At 41.0% G+C, this 17,347-nt stretch overlaps 1 pseudogene; it reads right to left on the reverse strand.

The window, feature by feature from the left end:
• Positions 1-9,779: 9,779 nt before the first annotated feature.
• LOC124976614 (non-histone chromosomal protein HMG-17-like) lies at positions 9,780-10,087 on the reverse strand (annotated as a pseudogene).
• Between the last annotated feature and the right edge of the window lie 7,260 nt (positions 10,088-17,347).

The raw sequence follows: 17,347 nt of genomic DNA on the forward strand, positions 1-17,347 counted from the left end.
TCGTTAATTCAAAGGCAGCCTCAGCAACATCGAGGCACCAGGTAACTACTCAGTGAGACCCCGTGTTGGATATGGAAAATGACAAACCCCAAGATCATGTGGCCTGGGGAGAGGGAATGAGGGAGAAGGCAATACGTTGATCCTTTCCTTATACATTCTTTCCCAGTGACAAGACAGACCTCTAGGGAGGAGTTATCCATCAAATCTGAAATGACAGTCTCTGGGAAGAGGCCAAAGCATTGATCCTTCCCTAAACAAATCCTTTCCCAGATACCAACCACAGACCCCAGACCCTCCATCTGACCCAATAAAAGGTAAATCACAGATCCTGACCACTGATTCCAGTCCCTCCATCTGGTCCAATAAGATAAATCCCGGATGACTGCTGACCTCAGGCCCCCCTCCCATTTCACCCAGTAAAACAGACCCCAAATTGTGATGGGCTGACAGATCTGACTCCATGAGAATGTTATAGGCTAGACTCTAAGGGAAATGACTAAACAGACTCCATATTGTTCTGAGACTCCATGTTATGTAGGAAATAAGCTTCTCCCATGGGAACACCCCGCCTCTGTGCCCATCATCAGTTACTTGGTGTGACATGTTTAATAATATACAATGGCAACTCCTATGTAGTAAAGAATTGCTCTCTTTTGATTCCTATTGCTCTTAACCAATGTACCATGTAAACAGTAATTGTGTGGATGTTAGCAACCATTCTTTAGTTTGTCCCTAGGTAAGGGTCATTTTGACCCACTTCCCCCTCTGTCGGTGATCTCAAGATGTTAATGTGTAATTTTGAATCATAGCAACAGACACTTATGATTAATGTGATTTTTGGTATAAGAACCCCTACAACACTGTGGTCGGGGCTGTTCTCCCAGTAGCCATTTTTTAGGGCATTGTGTGAGACAGTCAGCTGGGCAGCTTAATAAAGACGCTCAAAGTTGGACTTCTCAGTGGTGATGGGTCTGTTCTTAAGTTGCGCCCCATTATAAAATTCCTGAATACCCAAACCTCTCAATGTAACCTTTGTCCAGTGGCTCATTTTTCACCAGGAAAATGGGTCCATCAGAGGCTTTGCTGAATAAAGGCTTTGAGATGATCCGTGAAGTTTGTGTCTGGCCCAGTCTTTGTGCTAACACCCTGTCTCTACATAAAATATCAAAGAAAAAAAAGGGGAGGCTGGGGATATGGCGCAGTGGTTGAGCACTCTGAGCTCAATCCCCAGTACCATAAGAAAAAAAAAAAAAGTTGGAGAGGTTGGCACCAGGAAGAATACTTAGAAGTTGGGGAGGTAGGTCAGGATAAGACCCAGGAGGTTGCTGTTAGGCCTAGAAAGGAGTTTGAGAGTTCTCTCCCCCAGATCATGTCTTGGAGCATGGAGTTAGCAAACAAATCCTGGCTGGAAAGTAAGCAGGAATGGGAGATGCAGAAGATATGTACAAAACTCTCTTTCCCAGGCTAGCCTCCAACTAACTCTTGGTCTTAGACAATCCTCCCACCTCAGCCTCCTGAGCAGCTGGGACCATAGAGCCATGCCATCGAACCCACCTCCTCTTTTCATTTTTTCATGGTATCATATTGATGACTCATACAAGTGTGTGAAGAGGAGATAAAGACATCCTCAAATGAAGAAAAACTAGAAGAATTCATCACTAACAGACTACCTGGAAAAAAACTGGCTAACAGAAGCTCTCTAAACAGAAAGGAAATGATAAAAGAAGGAATCCTGGAACATCAAGAAGAAACAGTGAAAAACCAACAATATGAGTAAACACAATAGACTTTTCTTCTTTTGAGTTTCCTGTGTTATGTTTGAAGGTTGAATTGAAAATTATGCTACTCTCTGATGTGCCTGTTGATGAATGCAGAGAAAATATTTAGGACAATTATAAATAGAGAAGAGGAAAGGCACACTAATTAGAGGCACCCCTAGATCTTATAATTTAATGTGTCAATAAAGAGCAATGTTACCATAGCATTTAAAAAATATTTTAATATATACTTTTTTTTTGGTGTCAGGGATTGAACCCAGGGTGCACATCATTTTTTATTTTGAGACAGAGTCTCACTAAGTTGCTTAGAGTCTCACTAAATTACTGAGGCTGGCTTTGAACTTGGGATCCTTCTGCCTCAGCCTCCTGAGTCACTGGAATTACAGGTGTGTATCACTGTGCCCAGCTAATAATTATATTTTAATTCAGTTTGTTTTTGTTGAAATTCTATGTATTTTAATTGTGCATTAAAAAAAAAAAAAAACTTATAGAGCTTCACCAGATTTTTTTTTTTTTTTCCAGTTCTGAGGATTGAACCCCAGGGGGACTTTACCACTGAGCTACAATCTTCGACTTTTTTATTGATTCAGGGTCTCACCAAGTTACTGAGGCTAGCCTTAAACTTGGGATCCTCCAGCCTCAGCCTCCTGAATTGCTGGGATTACAGACATGCACCACCATGCCAGGCCTCATCCTCCCTACCCCCATCTCCACCCCCCACCCCAGGCATCTGTTAGATTGGGTAATTCCAATAATTCTATTATCCTAGTTTCAAGGTCAATGAGTCTTTCCAGTGTCCTCTCCATTATGTCTCTGAGCTCACAGATTGAGTTTTTAAATTTTACCTATTGTGTTTCTTAATTCTAAATTTCCATTTGGAACTGGCTATGATGGCACATGCCAGCAACTTGGGAGGCTAAGGCAAGAGGATCACAGGTTCGAGGCCAGCCTCAGTAACTTAACTGTGATGGGCTGACAGATCTGGCTCCATGAGAATGTTATAGGCCAGACAGACTCCATTTTGCTCTGAGACTCCTTGTTATGTAGGAAATAAGCTTCTCCCATGGGAACACCCCACCTCTGTACCCATCAACAATTGCTTAGCTTCTCCCATGGGAACACCCCGCCTCTGTTCCCATCATCAGTTACTTAGTGTGACATGTTTAGCAATACAAAATGACAATTCTCATGTAATGAAAAATTGCTCTCTTTTAATCGCTATTGCTCCTAACCAGTGTACCATGTAAATGGTAATTGTGTGGATGTTAGTAACCATTCTTTAGTTTGTACCTAGGTAAGGGTCATTTTGACCCACTTCCTTCTCTGTTGATGATCTCATGATGTTAGTTTGTAATTTTGAATCAGAGCAACAGACACTTATGAGTGATGTGATTTTTGGTATAAAAACCCCTACAACCCTGTGGTCGGGGCTGTTCTCCCAATAACCATTTTTGGGGCATTGTGTGAGACAGTCAGCTGGCCGTTTAATAAAGACTTTCAAATTTGGACTTCTCAGTGGCGATCCATCTGTTCTTAAGTTGCGCCCCATAACATTAACGAGGTCCTGTCTCAAAAAATAAAAAGAACTGGGGCTATAGCTCAGTGGTAAAGCACCTACCCTTGAATTCAGTCCCCAGTACCAAAAAACAAACAAATAAGAAATAAAAAATACATATTTAAAAAATTTTTCCATTTGGATCTTTGTATCTTCTTTGCTGAGACTTTATTTTTGTCATTTGTTTGAAGTATGTTTGTAATTGCTTATTGAAGTGTTTTTATGATGGTATTTAAAAAACCCTTGTCAGAGAATTCTCACATCAATGTCATTTCAGTATTGACATCTGTCATCTTTTTTTCATTCAAATTGAGATTTTTCTGGTTCTTAGAATGGTGCGTGATTTTCATTTGACACCTGGGCATTCCATTTACTGTGTGATCATACGTCTTATTTAAATCTTGTGCTGTGGCAGGTGTCCTCTGCCATGCTCCAGTGGGGAAAGAGGAATCCCACCACCCTACGGCCAGCTGAAGTCCAGCTGGCCCACTTGACCTCCACTGACACCCGTTGGGGAGACCTGGAAACCTCTGGGTGGGGTGGAAGTCCCAGCTCCCCACATGTTCTCCACTGACACTGTGAGGTGGGGCTGGGAGAGGCTCCTTCCACTCCCAGGGACGAAAGTCCCTGCTGCACCCCAGTGACAAGGTGGCGCGCTTCGTTACAGTCTGATGAAGGTGCAAGTCTGGGTTTCTCACTTTTGGCCTTTGCTGGCAGAGCTGAGGGTGGAGCCCGTTTTTTTCCTCTGGTGTTTGACTGGAGTAGTTACTGTTTAAAAGTTTTCTATCTTGCTTGACTTATTTTGTCTTTGACAAGAGAGAGCAGTCTTTCCTTAGGGCATATTTGGTATGTGTCAATCGATGTTTCTGGGTTGCTCTCTTCTCCAGTATCCAATCTGGGATGTGTGAGACAAAAGCAAAAACCATGGGATGCACTCCTAAATTGCTCCTCAGGTCCCAGGGTCCCCCCCCACCCCCCCACCACCCCTGCAGTCTGTCTTCTCTGCTCCTTTGAGTCTTATGTGTTTGTTTGTTATCAGGGATTGAACCCAGGGGTGCTTAACCACTGAGCCACCTCCCTGGCCCTTTTTATTATTATTATTATTATTATTTTTATTTTGAGACAGGGTCTCATTAAGTTGCTTAAAGCCTTGCTAAGTTGCTGAGTCTGGCTTTGAACTGATATCCATATCAGCCTCAAATATGGGCTTCTGAAACTTTTGACTGATGCAGCAGTAAACTAAGTTTCCCTTTGTCACAAGAGAAGAGATGTTTCTGGAGAAGGGTCTGAGGAGTTCCCAGAGGAGAGGGGGAACTCAACTTAGGACCAGCGGGGTTCTTAGCATTCGTGATGGAAAAGAATTTCAGCACTAGCCAGACAAAGGCATCGACAGAGGTTTTTTTTTTTTTTTTTTCAGGAAGGTAGATACACATTCGAGGGAGAATATGAACTTTCTCAAGAGTGAGAAGCAGCCGGACTTGGTGGCATATGCCTGTAATCCCAGTGGCTCTGGAGGCTGAGGCAGAAGGATCATGAGTTCAAAGCCAGCCTCAGCAAATTAGCAAGGCCTTAAGCAAATCAGTGAGACCCAGTCTCTAAATATGATATAAAAAAGGAAGGGACTGGGGAAGTGACTCAGTGATTAAACACCCCTGGGTTCAATCTCTGGTTCCAAAAAAAAAAGAGTGAGAAGCAGTCCTGACTTGGGCTGGGGGTCCAATATTTATAAAAGGGCTGTATCAGGGACAGGACCAGAGGTGGATCCAGGGTGGAGTAGCCCAATTTTGTGCCAGTTTTTACTGCACTTGCATATCTCCCTTATTTTACAAGGGCATGGGCCAAGGGCATGTTGCTCAAGATTTACAACCATGCTTTCTTCATCTTAATGGCTTGTGGGCATTGCCTTTAAGATTCAGTATTTCTCTATCCTAAATCCCTGTCTCACTTTGATTAATTTGCTAGAGTATCTCACAGAACAAGACACTTCACTTACATATACTTGTTTAAAATAAAGGATACATTTATGTTTTGTGTGTTTTTTTTGTTTGTTTTGTTTTTTTGCAATGGGGTCTTGCTCTGTTGCCCATACTGATCTTGAACCCCTAGACTCAAATGATCTTCCTGCCTTAGCCTGTCAAGTATCTGGGACTGTAGGGGTGTACCACCATACCCAGCTATCTTTTAAAGGATACTGTCAACAAAATTTCATAAGGAAAGAATTTAAGACAAAAAGGAAGGATTATTAAAAAAATAAAATAATTTTCCAACCAGAAAGAAGTTGTCTTCAGTACAAAAATGTGCTCCCAAAGAACAAAGAAAGGGCTGGCTTATACAGAGAATGTTCCAGCCCAGGTTCCCACTCTGGTCTATGAAAATGAGGATCCAAGCCAGGAAAGCCCTTACTTCTGATTGGTTGATATTTAAATTTGAATGCAGAAGCTGGAGATGTAGCTTAGTGATGGAGCAGTCACCTAGCACTCACTAAGCCCTGAGTCTGATCCCCAGTACCACAAAAGAGAAAAATAATAAAGAATAAATTTACAAGTAGCAAAAGAAATTTCCTTGAGACTGTTTATTTTGGTAAATGAAAGAGTAACTGCCTAGGCAAGGGCAATAAATTTGAGAACACAGTGTAATTGTGTGACCCCTAGCTGGTGATGACCTCCAGACTCCATTTTAAATTTAGGCCCAAATAGTCACTTGGGACCTTTTTTGGAGATTTGACTTTTCTTAAAGTTCACAATGCAAATGAACAGCCAGACTGAGACTACAAGACAAAAGAACCATCTGGAAAAGTCCCAAGTGTAGGAACATCCATCTATGTGGGGTTGGGGTGTACCACCTTCTGGCAGTGGATATATTCTTTATTTGGTACTGGGTATTGAACAGTTTAACTACTGAGCCACATTCCCAGCCCTTTTTATTTTTCACTTTCAGGCAGGGTCTTGCTAAATTGCTTTGGGCCTCCCTAAATTGCTGAGGCTGTCCTCAAACTTGCTATCCTCCTGCCTCAGCCTCCCGAGTCACTGGGATTACAGCTGTGTGCCACCACACCCAGCTGGATATGTTCTTATTTGTTATGTAGAATTTGACACAAATAACACCATTTTAAAACATATGTTCCATCTTAAAATCAGAGTCACATCAAGGTCACTTGACTCAGCCTGACCTAAACTCCCAGATATTATTCCATCATCATGCAAATAAACCCCAAACACTCCATCATCATTTGAAAGGAAATTGTTTTCTGGGACTGAAATCCTTAAAACACCTAGTTCCTTATGAAGATGACATCACAAGAACCCTTCCCTGACCAACCCCTTGGTAACAGCCTAATCCTCCCTCCCTCCCTCATTCCGCTATATCTACCCCAGGCTGTAAGTGGAAGACAGTTCCCATCTCCACTGGGCCCCCCTCTGCAGGTTTGTCCCAAACAAACCTGTGTTACTGTTGAGCCACATCTCCTGTTCTTTATTCACTTCTTTGCTTACATTATTCACCCTCTGAAAGCACCCTGAACTCAGTCCTCATGGGGGTTTTAAGAGGCTTTGTCATATATGCTTGATAATTAAATTGTTGGGCACCTCAGCAACTTAGCTAGACTGTCTCAAAATAAAAAATAAAAAGGACTGAGGCTTGTATCTCAGTGGTAAAGCACTCCTGGATTCAATCACCACTATCAAAAAGATCGTTGGCCACTAGTGATCAACACAACCTTCAGCACCTTTCCCCTCCCTGAAGAGGGGAGTGGGGTTTTGAGTTATAACTCTGAGTACTTGGGACTTGCCAAAAATCACCTCGTTAACATTAACTCGGGTATAGTGAAAGGGGTTTGTTATAAATAACAAAAGGTTATCTTTCACCTTTATCACTCTGGAGATGTTCTGAAGTCCACATTAAAGATTTTTGTTGTTGTAGGTAGACACAATACCTTTATTTTATTTATTTATTTATTTATTTGTATGTGGTGCTGAGGATCGAACCCAGTGCCTCACATGTGCCAGTCAAGTGCTCTACCACGGAACCACAACCCCAGCCCCACATTACATTCATTACCATCAGTTTGGGAATCAGCAAGAAGGCAAGCTACCTCCTCTAGCCTGTCCTTTGTGTAATATGTAACTTCAAGCAGGCAAACTAATCAGGGACAAAAATAGTCTGAGGAAATAATTGTAACAGTGGTCCACTTTTTGCTTTGAATATAGCCCTTGCTGCTCTACCACTGTGACTTATTTTTAAAATGAACATGTTTCTTTCTCTTTCTCTCTCCCTCCTCTTCCCTAATCTCTCCCCCTCCGTAATCTCGGGGAAACAGGATTACCTTCTCCATCATAGGCAGATTTATCTGTCCTTGAATACACATCCACCATAGGAACAAAGTAATCTAGACTTTGGGGATGGCACCAGATCTCAGAAATGAGTATCTCTCAAATTTTACAACTCTGCCAGCGAACATGTGGAATGTAGCCTTTGAGTCATCTCTTTAAAAGTCCCTGATACTGACTATGAGCAGAATCACAGCCTCTGGGAAAGAAGTCCCCTGTGTTTCTCCTTTGCTAGCAAAGCAATAAAACTTCTTTTTCCTCAAAACCATGTCCTCCTTATTGGATTTGTTACCAAAAGTTCAGTCCTTGCCAGGATCGGTTTCCCCTGAGATTAGGGAGGGGGAGAAATGAGGGAAGAGGAGAGAGAGAGGAAGAGAAAGAAACATGTCCATCTAAAAAATAAGTTGCAGTGGCAGAGCAGCAAGGCTACAGTCACAGCATAAAGTGGACCATTGTTTCATTTCCCCACGGTCAATTTCTATATTCCATTTCTATGGAAAAATGGGTGACAACGTCTCCAAGCTGCTTCCTGCTGAAAGAGGCGGGCGTAGTTGGGGGAAGTAACCCAAAGTCCTCATTAGTCCTCATTCTCTATCGGGAGGGGCATGGACAGTTAAGGACATTCAGCATCAGGGCAGTCCAGAGGTCCACAGTGGCAGATGGCAGGTGACTGGACAAGGCACAAATAAGGCAGGGATCATGCTAAGATAATAATAAACAAGACAACAAAGCATTACTTTTTTGTAAACAACTAACAGAAAAGCAAATATTATTTCAGCTAGTCTCTGAAAACCACGAAGACATTAACTCATATTCATAGCAGTGAAAACCAGATGGAGTTTATCAATGTAGGAGGTTAGGAAGATTTGTAGATCTATGAGAACAGGTTCAAATTAACTCAGGACAAACTTGTAACTTTAGAGTCCTTTGTGATCATTATTATTAGGCACTCTCACACAAGAACCCTTCCTTTATAGCCTCCAGCTTTCGATAGGTTGACACAAGTGTGCTCTTATGTTAAATTTAAAAAAAAAAAAAAACACTTTTATTCCTTTTAAATGTCCATGTAGGACTGTGCTTTGGCTATACTCTCCTGCCAGGTGTTTAAGACCAAGTTGGTTAAAACTGACTTTGTTCCTATCTACTGTTAAGAAGCAGCTGAAATTCTTCAGAGATAACTCTTGGGAAAGCTTGTGAAGCCTCTTGGCTCCTTTAGATTTCTTCTACCAGTGATGCCATCTGCCAGGATGGGTCAGAGTCTTGCTGACCATATGTAGCTTCTCTTGGAAGCATCAGGGACATTTCCCTCTCCAATGACCCTCCTCTTTGCAGAATGTGCAATGGTTGTCTTCCTGTTGTAAGGGCTCCCTGCTTTTAAAACTGTCTGGCTGTATTAAAGATAATTTTCATGAACAACCATGGTTTTTCAGGCAGGACATGAGCAATCATTAACAGTATGCAACAGCTTTCAAACTCTCTTTTTGGATGGACTACCCAAATCAGAAAGCCACTATAAAACCCAATAAAGTCTTCATTTGATGCTCTGAATAGAGAAAGTTTAGCATGAGCGTTGACATTTCACATTTAGCATGTTGTTTAACAACTTTTCACAAGCCAACCATGACTTTCAGGAATTGAGATGAAAATGGCAAAAATTATTATCAGAAGATCCACAATCTAGAAAAGAAACTGCTGCTCTTCTGAGGGACGCTATCTCAATGATGTCGCTGGAAAGTCCAGACTGCCCAATGCACTGGTGAAACCAATTGTTGGGAGTCAGGTCCTAACAGGTCTGAGTTTAGGGTTATTAAGTCTAAGGAGAGGAGGACCTAAGATGAATTTGAGTTTTTCCTTACCACAAGGCGTTTGTGCCAAGGTGGCTATGTGTGCCAACATCAGGGAATCCCTCCTCTTGGCAGCCAAGAGGAGTCTCTCAAAACTAGCAGGCAAAGATGTTTGCCCTCACAGCACTCCAGCTTTGGAGACATTCTACTACTGACATATGCTCCTTCCCCCAAAAACAATAATGAAGTGTTTTGTGTGCTAACAACATAGCTTAAAATTTTTTTTTTTGCATTTCTATAAAACTTGCTTAAAAAAATAGTATTTCAAACTGTATAGTCACCAAAAGTACACAGTTACGAAAAATGCACACACTTCCCTTGGCATCTGCAACACCTCAGCTCTCTGAGCCTGGTCTGTTTTGGCATCTCCATTTTCTGCACGGTTATTCCCATCCTTGCCAGCCTCAGTTTTTCCCTTTTTCCCTTTGGGTACCTTCTCTCCCTTCTTTGCAGGGGCCTTTTAGGCTTGGGCTCTGGCTTTGGAGGAGCAGGTTTAGCAGACAATCTTGTGGATCTTCTCTGTGGTTCATCCTTCACCTTGGCCTTATCTCCTTTAGCATCCCCTTCAGCCTTTTTCTTGGGCATGGTGGGATACAGGTGCTGGATGTGGGGATGCAGTGGCCATGGCTTTGGTCAGTCAGGGGTCATTCTGGCCTCTTCTTCACACTACTCCTAAGGGGTCCTCTTGATCTCCCTGATCGGCAGATCGGGTGACTCACTGGAGTTGCAGGGCCCAGAGAGGGGTCCCATCATTCTCTGGGTCCTGGTTGACCTTAGAGGGCAAAGGCCAAAATGTTGGCTGCTTTTTCCTTTGCCTGTTAGTACTGGAAGTCTGCATTTTATCCTATCTGACCTACAGATGATGGCTTATTATCTCAAATTAAGTCAGGTTGTTTTGTTAGAAGCAGTACCTCTGCAAAACACTAACAGGCAACAGTTATAACGTTTACAAGGAAAATACAAAATAAAGTTAACAGAGCAAAAACATACTCAGTTTCTGTAATAGCTATGATCCATGAAACATGATTTTTATAATCACAAATCTTTACTCAGTTATGTATTACATCCCATTTGAGAGCACAGTAATCTTTGCAACAAAAATTGATCTTCTGAACACAACTTTGAGTTCAAGTCTAGCCTATTTTGGAAACATTCTAACATGGAGTAATGTAAAAAGCAGAGCCTTATCTCAGGTAAGGCAGGGCTCTTGACAAACAACATTACATCTGAAACATGAATTAAACAAAGGCTAAGGTAGCTTTTAACTTTCTTTTTGTGGAAAAAGTGGCAAAATGCTTCCATGTTCTATAGTGTCACCTTTAAACAGATTAGGTTCTCCTTATTATCTTCCAAAAATACAATTAAATTCCTATTCCAGTGTAAAGTTACACAAAATTGTATATATCACTTATTGACAACAGGTAACATTTATTCAGCTATAAAACATCAAATGACATGAATAAATACCATCCAAATTTGTTACTTCTATATAAATCTGGAGGAGATTGTTACTACATATAATTTTGGTTTGGAGAATACCACTTAATGAAGAGTTCTCCTAAATTTTACATTTAACTAAGCTTAACTTTTTTTTGTGGTACTGGGGATCCAACTCATGGCCTTGTGCTTGTAAGGCAAGCACTCTACCAGCTGAGCTACCTCCCCAGCCCTAAGCTTAACTTCTAAAGTACAATTTAGAATCCATAGTTTACTGTAACAATAATCACAGGTCTGCATGGGTTAGTAGTACTAGTAAAAATCAAAGGATACCCTTAGATCTCTTATACATTTAGGAAACAGTACTCATGATAAAAAATTGGCTTAGTCAAAGCAAATAGATGTAAGACAGTTCTTCAAGTGACAGTGTGGCCCTTCTATGTTAGATACAATGTATAAAAGAGAGCACTTAATGGTTACCTCCCTCAGATAAATGATGGTTTTATAAACTTTTACATAACCCTTAGACAAGGCTCAGATAGATGCAGTTCTCAGATGTATACATATATCTAGGGTGTCAACTATATTGTTATAACCTAAAGTAATAGTTGTTTATTTAACCAATTACAAATTAATCATTTAAAAGAGTTTAAAATGAGTACAAACCCTAATTCCTTTAAGACTTAGTTTCCCTAAGTAATAAAACCTATCAGATACAAGAAAATTATCTTGATAGATAAGAACAAATCAATGCTTCATATTTTGCTTCATATCAGTATACTAAAATTTGAAAAACTTTGTGCTAATTATAGCCCATTTAATCAAATACCCAAACTTTTTGAGATTTACTTTCCACAAACCTTCTGCCACTTACTTAAACTTTCACAACTTGTTTACATCTTTAGTTTTGTCCTCTCTTTCATCTTGGACTTTAGCACAAAATATTACTTTACTTGACAAAATTATTTCTCACCCATCTACTTGTCTATACTAAAATACATTTCCATACCTATAACTTTCTTTTAACTTTTCTAGTTTCAGATCCTTTCTTAAATTCATATTCTAAAACAATTCTTATTAATGTTATCAATGCATTTAATTTACAAAACAAATTTCATCCCAGGGGAGTGTTAGACAATGCAGCATATACAAAAACTGTGCTTAATCTTTTTTCCCTCAGGTGGCATTCAAAGGGTTGGTGCACAGGATATTTTTGAGTCTGATCTGTCTCCATTATCATTTTCACAATGCCATCAAATTTAAGTGAGTTCCCCACTGTCAGTTGTACTCAGAGACTCCTTTTGAACCTTTTCTTACACAAGGCATACTGATGTTTGGTAGGAGGTCCTTTCCATCCTTTTCTTAGGTTTCCTTGAAGATCCCTTTGCAGAGGCTGCCAATAAAACACTGCTGTCCTTAGTTTCTTCTTCTTTATTTTTTTTTTTCAGGTGCAGTTGTTTATCCTGCCTGTCTCTTGCATTTAGTTTGACAGGATTCTGTTATAAGAAGAATTGCTTTGCCCCAGTGATGGATATCCCCTAGCCAAATGGGGTGTTTTGTCAGATCTTTAAAGGGGAGACTGTTCCTGTCCTCAGGTCATAAACAGTGCTAGAACCTACTGCCACATCCTTTGTGGCCAGGAGCCTCCACTCTCCAAAAGGGGCTGGAAGGCAGGCAGAGGCCAGGTTCCCTTTGCCCATTTTTCTACAGTCCAGGCAACTTTTCTGGCATTTTTTCCCCCAGGTTAGGGCTGGTGTTCTTGACCCACAGTGAGATGATCTGCGGCTGTCTGGGGCCAAGTTGAGAAACAGAGCCAGGAGTGCCAACACTGGGTTTAAAGAATTTAAATCTTTTTTAACCCTTTCTTCTGGTGTCCTGTATCCTTTCACACCAGAAGCAGTGACTCTTGGCACCAACTTAGTTCTTCACTGTTCAGACCCCTTGTCATGCAACTGCATAAATGCCTGTACATACAGAAGCTCTTCCATATACTTTATCCTTGAAAGACCAACTTTTAAGGTTGTATAATAATCCAGAAAAAAACACTCCAAGGTCAGATTGTGTTACAGTAGAACATCTTTCTCTTAGAGAGGCTTATACCTACATGTGGCCCATTCAGCCAAGATCTCTCTTCTCCAGAGACTCCAGTAAGATCCACACAGAATGGCACATGTCTTAAAGGGCCAATAACAGATTTAAAAAAAAGAAAGAAAAAAACACAGAGAAAGACAACCAGAAAAGATCCCTGAAACCAACTCTGACAGATGAGAATCTTTAAAACAGACAGTCCTGCATATACAAATTTCTTCTACTTACTTTACTTCTGACAAACCAACTCCAACTACAAGACTGTGTATTAATTCAGAAAGTCATTCAAAAGCTAGATCGTTACAGTAAAACATTATGTTAGAAAGACTTATACCTATAGGTGGCCCTTCAACTTACTTTACCTCTGACAGAACAATTGCAAAATTGTACATAAAAGAACAGAGACAGACAACCAGAGAGGAACCCCAAAACTACGGCCAACAGAAGGGAACCTTTAAAACAGACCAGTCAAGTTCTTTCCTCAGAGACTACCTATAGGATCAATGTAGTATTGCCCATGTCTTAGAAAGGGGAAGTAACAGATACAAACAAGAACACAGACTGACAACCAGAGGGAATTCCTGAAACCAAGGCCCACAAACAAATGCGCACCTAGAACAGACCAGAAGGAAGTAAATATCCCTAGGTTCTTGAGTCCCACTTAACCATGACTCCTACACCAGTGGGACCACAGATGGCCCCACAAAGAGGGACCAGACATTCCTATGAAGAGGAACCAGATGTGTGGAATCAAGGGTCTCAGCATTCACCCTGGGGAACTTACCAGATGACCAAGGGCATAGCGACATTACTGAGTTCGGTTACCTTTTTCTCAAAGTGGACCATGATGGAGCAAATCGTAACATTCAGGGAGAGAAGTTGGGAGTTCTCCAAAGCAAAAGGAGCTTCAGCAGCTGTTGGAATGGTCCCTCAGTCTCTCCCTTTACTCACAGGAATAGCTCCTCTGATTCGACCTGAGACAAACTCACCCAACTCCTAACTCTCCTGTTGTTGGCCCTCAACAAGTTCTCCAGCCACCCTGCATCCTCAACATGGACGTCAGGTTCCTTGGAGAGTCAGTCCTGCCCAAGAAAGCCAGAGCAGGGGCTGATCTCAGGGTCACCAAATTTGTTACTAAAAGTTCAGTCCTTACCTCCGATGCCAATCCAATAATGAGGACACGGTTTTGAGAAACAGGAAAACTATTGGACCCCCCGCAACCCAAATCAAGGCTGCTTCTCACTCACTCGCAAGACAGCCTACATTCTCCCTTGAAAGTGTATCTACCTTCCTAAATAAACCTCTGTCTATGCCTTTGTCTGGCTCATGCTGAAATTCTTTTTTGTCATGAATGCTACGAACCCCACTGGTCCTCAGTTGAGTCACGCCCCGCTTCTGGGAACTCCCGGACCCTTCTCCAGTGACAAAATCACCCCACACACTCCCATTGTTAGGAAACCCATGACTATACTATGCTTTACAAGACCATTTCATTCAATAAAATGCAGGTTCTATAAAAACAAACAAAACACTACTTGTGGACTGGGGATATAGCTGAGTTGGTAGAGTGTTTGTCTAGCATGCACAAGGCCCTGGGTTCAATCCCCAGCACCAACAAAAACAACCCACTACCTGTAAGAGTGGGAAGGTATCAGTGCTTCTCCTATTGCAAAGCAGGGATATACTGAAGGAGCCCAGGGGACTTAAGACTGTTAAGGAGAACTTGACACAAGCAATGCCATGTTGAAACATATCCTCCTCCTTAGAAGAGCAGTCACCCCATGCTGGGCACGGTGGTACATTCCTGTAATCCCAGTGACTCAGGCGACCAAGGCAGGATTGCAAGTTCAAAGCCAGCCTCAGCAATTTAGTGAGGCCCTAAGCACTTAGCGAGACCTTGTTTGTAAAAAAAATACAAAAAAGGGCTGGGGGGCTGGGGTTGTGGCTCAGTGGTAGAGCACTTGCCTAGCAAGTGTGAGGCACTGGGTTTGATCCTCAGCACTGCTTATAAATAAATAAAATACAGGTGTTGTGTTCATCTATAAAAATCTAAAAAAATTTTTTTTAATAAATAAAGAAGAGCTGTGGATGTGGCTCAGGGTTAAGTGCCACGGGGTTCAATCCCTGGCACCAAAAAAAAAAAAGTCACCCCTCATTCACTCTTCTGACTCAGCCTGACCTAAACGCCAGATAATACTCCATCATTACACAAGAAAGGAAATTGTTATCTGGGAGTAAAATCTTGAGAAACACTTTGTTCGACATGGCTCAGTGACCACCTTAAAGAATGAAGGTGATGACTACAAGGACCCTTCCCTGACAGCCCCTGCAAAGGCCAAACTGCAAAAAATCCCCCCCTCCCTCACTCCCCTATAACTTCCCTCGGCTATAAGGGAAGGTGTGGGTTCCAACCTCTGCTGGGAACCCCCTCTGCAGGATTGTCCCAAATAAGCCTATTACAGTTGAGCCACCTCTCTCATCTCTCTCTTTATTTCCTTTATTTGGTTCTTTCCTTACAGAGGCCACTTTTCCACATATGAGCCCTGGGTGCAACTGACGGTGGAGAACGAACTCATCAACTCTTTAGCTGAATGTCGGTGACAGCATTATAGGAATGCTGGAGACAAAAATCAAACCCCCTTATCACCTGAAGGCATTCTGTACTGGCAAACAGAACATGGAAAGAACCAGCAGAAACTCTCCCTTTTGTTTTTTGTTTTTTGTTTTTTTAAAGATTTGGCAGAGACTCAAGTCAGCTAAAACTAAAGGAAGGGTTGCCATTACAATATGTAGCTGATCTAACCTCAGCAAGCCCCACCTATCGTCAAAGCCTGCAAAACATCATTGAGGCTTTAAATCACTTGGCTAAGAGCAGATACAAGGTCTTATGGGGGATTAAAAAAACAAAAAAAAGGCTCAAATTTGCAAACAAGAAGTAGCCTACCTTAGTTGTCTGGTTGTCTGCAGAAGGGCCTAAGAAATTTGTTGCCAAATAGAAAAAGGTTATTGCTGCCTTAAAATCCCCAATCACTAAACAACAAATATGGGGTTCTCTAGGCATTGCTCTGTTTTGCCAGATTTCAATCCCTAAACCTTTTAAATTACACTACCAGGTAGTGACTCCTTTAGAGCAGAAGAATAGTTATTGGCTAACAGTTCAAAGAATGGGCAAGTATCAGGCTATAGTAAACTTCAGATGACTACTGCTTTAAACCATAATTGTATAAAAATTGTGTAGTCTATTACAGCTGACCTGAACTGGTAGATCAACCACTGGAACAACCGGATTGGGAACTTTTCACATGGCTATGGCATGGTAACAACTAAACAGGGCATCAGCACAGAGGCAGAATTCACAGTATTGACAAGGGTGCCACAACTGTCCACCAGGAAGAAGGTTCAAAATATTAATAGTGTACAAAATTTGCTTCTTCTAGGTCCAAATTTCCATTGCATGAATCTCTATACCCATTTGCCTCCAGAGACTGATGAATAACTTCAAGCCTTTGATCCCCATAAAAGTATGTTTTGGATTTGTTTTATGTGGCTATCATGATTCATGAAAAGATAATGCTTCATTCTAGATTTAAAACCATTGTCAGGTTATGATACTGAAATCTAGGTACCCTCAGGTATCAACTCAAAACCAAAAAACATAATGAAAATGGAACTATTATTTATGCCACACATGAAAATAATTATATAGTATCTTTGGGTGAGAATTTTTTAAAGTCCAAGAAATATTGCAAATGTCTTATATTTTCTTGCAAACTGATTCAAACAACCTAAATATAGATAAGCTATTGTCTTTCAATTTAAATTTCAGTCTTTACATTTTTATTCAATTGGATGAAAGGGTCTGCTAGTTAGGACCACTTAACTGGGAATGAGTATAGAAAAAAGTAAAAAAAAAAAAAAAAAGTGAAGTTTAGGACAACAGATTGAAGTGCATTACAACTGGGTGAATAAAGTAATAGTAATTCCATACAATTTCAAGGAGACCTTAATATAATGGGAGATGGGAGAGGTGATCATATATATAATATATATAATATGTATATTTATTTGAGAAATAGGTATAGGTCTTAAAAATGAAAGTCTATTATACAATGAGTACCATTTGTGAAATGGTTTGTTTTACCAATGAGAGTGAATTTTCATTATTAGCAATATAGGAGTTAAACAGAAACACTTGTGATAACTTCTGATAGCCCCTGTGGGTAATAGCCCAAGTGCTTGCCAGCAAGACCACCTGGGATATGATTCCTTGATCTGTGTAACTGTTCTTAGGATTATCCAAATGATCTCACATTGTATTTT

The sequence above is a fragment of the Sciurus carolinensis genome, chromosome 2 (assembly GCF_902686445.1).
Source record: "Sciurus carolinensis chromosome 2, mSciCar1.2, whole genome shotgun sequence".
In the NCBI taxonomy this organism is placed as follows: domain Eukaryota; kingdom Metazoa; phylum Chordata; class Mammalia; order Rodentia; family Sciuridae; genus Sciurus; species Sciurus carolinensis.